Consider the following 5,854-nt stretch of genomic DNA (forward strand, 5'->3'; position numbering starts at 1 on the left):
CAGAGTTAAATAGTGATTATGTTATCCAGTGGAGTCCAGGCTGTTATACATATAATTATAGACAGTCAGGACTAGACAGGGCCTTAGGGATCATCTCCTTCAGTCCTCTCCCTCACTTTACAGGTTACAGGTGCTTGAAGAAGACAGGGACCTAGTCAAGACTCACGGCTGTTCTGGGTAGATTTCAGATTGGACTTTGAGCCTCCTGACACTATAGTCCTCCACCATGTTGAGCAGAAGCTGAGTCTGCCCTGTACCACCCTTTCCTGCTCAGCCAGGGCAGCAATTCAGCACCCCTGCCTAAGGCTAAGGTAGCACTGAGCCCCTTACTGTACTAAAGTTAAGATTCTCATAAAACTCACAAATGATCAGGAAAAGAACTACCTGCCTAAAGTTACGTGTTTGCTTTGCCAGCAATTAAAGATTGCTGGCTTACTCGTCATCTAATTAGTGACGCGCATGAATGGATGATCGAGATTCCCACTGTCCCTACCTACTATCCAGCGAAACCACAGCCAAGGGAATGGGCTTGGTGGAATCAGCGGGGAAAGAAGACCCTGTTGAGCTTGACTCTAGTCTGGCACGGTGAAGAGACATGAGAGGTGTAGAATAAGTGGGAGACCCCCGGCGCCCCACCCTTTCCCCGCGAGGGGGGCGGGGCGGGGTCCGCCAGCCTTGCGGGCCTCCGGTGAAATACCACTACTCTGATCGTTTTTTCACTGACCCGGTGAGGCGGGGGGTGGAAAAAAAAAAAGATTGCTGGCTTAGATTTTGTTAAAGCACATTTTTATTTTTTCTCTTTCTTTTTTGGATATTTAATTCCTTTAGACCTGCCAAGAATCATCTTTTCATTTGTGGAAGAAAGCTAGACAGAAGAAATAAATCTAACAGAAAGCATTATAATTTCCTAAGAATACTTCAAAGATTAAAATACTCACAGTTAAATCCAAGTTCCTCATTGATGCAATTTTCATTGTAATCCACATCCCAAAATGTTATTTATTATTAACACCAGTGCCTTAGCTTAATCATTACATGGGTAATAATTTTTTAAAAGTGCTTACAACTGGCAGGATAAAGAATTTGCATTGCTGAGTTTTTTTTTCCCCTTTACCTTGGAAAATGTCATTCATAATAGATAGTTACATTCATAATAGTCTCTTGAGTTACATTCATAATAGTCTCTTGTGGCTAAAATCTGGCTCCTGGAAGTGATTCATACACATCAACTATTAGCTTTGGGGTGACATTTTGCAGAAATGTCAACAACACCTCAGATGCACCTGCTTTGTTTGGCAATAAAGGTATGCTGCCACTGTTCATGGTGAATAAGCAGCAGTACGAGTTTTTATGAAAACTATGTTTAATTGTTTCTCCAACCACTACTGAAAGACAAGACAGTGTTTTCCAATGGAGATTCATGTTATGGTCAAGAAATTTGACACAGGCAACAGCTATGTGAAAATTCAATCCTACATCCAGTTTTTCAAATATAAGGCTAAACTTCACTGAGCAAGATGGAGAACAGCTTCCACTATATTTGAACCATCTTTGGCATGTATTTCACAAAATAATGCCCCATTGGTCTGTAAAATGCATACATACACCATTAAGTGAAGACTTTTAATTAGGTTTCCTGGAATGTTAGCTTTTAAAACCAATAAAATAAAACAAAAATATTCCCCTGTTGAGTAGGCTAAAACCAATAGCTAAGAAATTGGGTTCAAAGTTTCAATACTTTAAAAAAAAAAAAAAAGGTTTGGGCCTAGTTATTCCAGAAACAGCTCCTCATCAGAGGATTTTTATTTTGCATCCAAAAAAAAATCTCATAATACAAAATTTTGTGTTTTAAGGTTCTTATTTCCAAGAGTCACACATGATACCAAATGTTCTCTATCAAATAATTTGAGAGAGAGAGAAAAATGATAGCTTAAGGTAACCACTAAGGAATTAAATGTCCATCAAAAGCCCGTCTCCTTTTGGCCAGCAACTACTACATCCCCGCTTTACCTTATCATCTTTTCCTATCAAGATTCAGCTGCCTCTGTGTTGCTAAAACCAGTGGACATTTTCTGGGGTCTATTATTCAGCCCCCCAAGTGGTTACGCATACTGTCATCAATCATATCGCTCTCCTGCTTCAAACCCTTCAGTGCTTCCCATCCCTCTCAAGAATGGTGAAATGCTTACCCGGCTGACAAGGCCTAGCTGGTATGTGGCCCCAGCCAACCCCCCCCCCAGTCTTACCTGCCACCACTCTCCCTCACTCACAACACTCAAGTTACCCTGGCTGTCCCTCCGTTTCCCCAGTACTCCAAATTCCCTCCCACCCCAGGACCTTTGCACATGCTGTTTCCATTACCTAGGTAATCCCCTGACCCCATTAGGTAATCCTCCCTTGAAGTAAAGATTAAGCGTTTCCTAACTGAAAATTTAATATTAGGTCTTCCTATCATAAAACCTCTTAATTGACTATACTTCAATAAAAAAGTAATTAATTCATTTTTTAAAAAACTCTTGGTGTATGTATTTTTCTGGCATAGCAATTGCCACAACTGTAACTGATGAAGTTATTTTTGCGTGTCCTTGTCTAACAAGCTGGAGACAATCTCCCTTAGGAAAGGAGAATTGTTGGGGGAGGGGGCTGGGTGTAGGTTATATGATCCTATGTGGGATAAGGGGGGGAGGGGGGAGCAGCTCTGGAGCAGGGAAGAGGGAAGAACTAAACAAGAGGGAAGTACTACTATGAAACCCTTACTTGTGAGCCCCAAATCCATAGAAAAGCTTTTTTAAAATACCCAAAATGAATATATTTTTGGTAGAAACGGATAGTGCTGCTGCTGCGTTTCACAGCCCGGATGTTATGAGGTAAAAGCGAGACTCCTTTGAGGATGCAGAAGGATGGAGGTCATGAGATGCATAATAAGTCAGCAAACCTTGGGAAATCTGAGAAATCAAGAGGGATTGAACGTGGGGAGGGAATAGAACAGGCATGAGATCTCTAGGGGGACATGTAGATTACATGGGTTTAATGACTGTCTCCCGCAGACAGTAAAATTCGACAAAAACGGAGTTTGAAAGTTCCGCATTTGCTGCTATTCAGTTTATAACAAAAGCAAAATACGAAGGCCCTGAAGGTCAACATTTTTCTTGTAAGGACTCAATGGGCAATCATTCACAGTAGCAGATTCTCAGGATAATGCTCCCAAACCAGCACAGCGCTCGGCCACACGCCCGGCATTCACAGCGGGGCTGGCCCGCAGGATAAGACATAAGAGGTGGAGTTAAGTTTGAGACCCCGCCCCTCCCACCACCTGGCCGCGCTCACTGGCTGTGGGAAATCCAGGCAGGTGCTGGTCCACTTTGATCCGCGTCAAGAAATGAGCCTCAAAAACAATGAAATTGTATTCCACTTCCTTTCTCTTCAGACCATCTTCCTCTAACCGAACGCACCAGAGTGGAGTAAAAGCGAAGGGGAGAAGGACGTGAAAGGCCCTCCCCAGAACTAGACGCCCCACCCATTAACCTGTTAAGTAATTGTGTCCTGGGCAGAACGGCTCCAGATCCAAGCCGGCGTCATATGGAAGCCGTTAACCACAAATTCGCTGAAGTAAGCCAAGAATCCGAGTGTCTAAATGACTTCTCAAAGTCACACAGGTGGAAACCAGCACCTCCTTCAAGTCTTGACGCACATAATCACCTTCTGGTGAGGCTAACCCGGCCACATTACCTGCAGCCCACTGCCTCCCCGTGAAACCTTTTACCACACCCTCTTTTTGTTTTTATAACATTTATCACTTTCTATCACTCTATGTATTTTATTTATTTATGTTTGTCACGTGTTACGTCTCCCCTATGGGAGTACAAGCTCCAGGAGGGTGGGCTCTTTGTTTTACGAATGGATACACTGCCAGCACTAGCCCAGCACCCACACAAAGCAGGTATGCCCGATGTATTTTTGAAATGTGTTAAAGGTCAGGAAAAGAGCTCATGTCTCAAGTGTCTCCATTCAACTTTTACCCAAATATTCAATCAATCAATTCTTCATAACAGGTAAGGAAATGGCCATAATTTTATCAAAAGATTTTGTAACCCAGTGGTTTTCAATCGACGCATATTCATTATTCATTCAGCGGGTCCATTCACCATGGACATCCTATTGCTTCTCAATCTGCTGCCCTGTCCCAAGCATCTCACCATTGATTTCTACTCACATTTCTAGTGGCCATATAAATCGTCCTGATACAATTTCCTCAACAACAACAAAAAAAGGTAAGCCAAGGCGAAGGTTCAGCAGAACAAATGAAAGTCAAAGCCCAAGTGGCGTCTAATTTTTCCTCCATAACAAATTCAAGAATTCGTCACCTTGAATATAGTTGTCTTCCTTTTCAGACCCTGCGAAAGGTAATACAAATAGCTAAGAAGATCACTTACCACGTGGAGGTGCTTATTTAGCAAATTATGGCACTGGGGCCCCACACAGGCCACAGCTGGTCACTAGGGGCTATTTCAACCCTACGACTGACCCTGCCTTTTGTGCCTCCTTTTTGTGAGTATAATCCAAAGTCTTAAAATGAAGACCAAGTCCAACAGTTTCAATAATAAAAGATCTTGTTACAGATCTCAAATACCTGTGGGTATGAGTTAGTTGCGATTATTCGTCATTCACTGAACTCACTGATCAAACCCAGGGAGGTCCATCTGTTCCCCAAAACAGATGCCTCTGCTCTATGCACTACCTACCCTGGAGGTCCTTTCTTGACATTCAAAGATTTTATTTTTCTTAATCTGCTGCTCACTCTGGTGTCTTATCAAAGGAGCACCCAGTGTTGAATCAAGAGATCCAACTTCCCTTTCTACCCCTAATCTCTAAATAACTAAAAATCAGTGTTATACACTTTCTATGCCTCAGGTTTCTCATAGAAGGTACGAATATCATTACATCTCTTACTTTCTTTCTCAGATATGTTACAGACATGAACATAACACGTGGAAAATTTTGTGAAATAAAATACTTCATAAATGTCAATACACTTTCACTGTATTTATAATAATTTTAAGTCATGCTATTTCAGTTGAACAAAATGCACATTTATTTATCATTGTCTGAGTCTTACTGCCAATTTCAATCAGTCATTTTTTACATGACTTCTTTGGTTAGAAAGAGAACATTCATTCTGGTGTTTTACAGGGTATGAAATAGGCCCAATTGAAGAATTTAGAGGCTAATGTGAGATCAGACAGCAATCAGTTCTTTGTTCAGCCACCACTGCACTTAACGCCTAAAAAATTATAGATAATAGATCTACTTGAAAAATCTTATTAGCCACTAGTTTTGTTTTGTTTTTTTGAAGAGAGTATGCTGAGCTATGGCTTGAGCTGTAGTTTTATGGTGATTAATAACTTTTGGTAGCACACTGACTCTGGTCAAAGTCATTTCCTGCTTTAAGAAAGCATTTACCATGAAACCAAAGGATATGAAAGCTCTGCAGATGAAATATACCATCTTATTTGACCAAAGGAAAGCACAGATAGTTACCACAAGTTTAAAATACAGTGGGGTGAGAAGTATAGCTCAGCGGTAAAGCATGTGCTTAGCATGCACAAGGTCCTGGGTTCAATCCCCAGTACCTCCATTTTAAAAAAAATTAAAATTAAAATACCAATTGGTATTTCAGTGGTTCCCAGGGATATGTAAAGACCCAAATCACTACCAGAAAGAATAAAGTTGAGAAGACAGTTTGTATAGAATGTGGACATGGCACAAGCTCACACCCAGGTGATGCTTCACCTACATGTCTAGTACAGACGGAGGCCCCTATTACACATCCAGTCACACTACACGCCCAACCCCA

Source organism: Vicugna pacos, chromosome 4 (assembly GCF_048564905.1).
Source record: "Vicugna pacos chromosome 4, VicPac4, whole genome shotgun sequence".
NCBI classification, from domain to species: Eukaryota; Metazoa; Chordata; class Mammalia; order Artiodactyla; family Camelidae; genus Vicugna; species Vicugna pacos.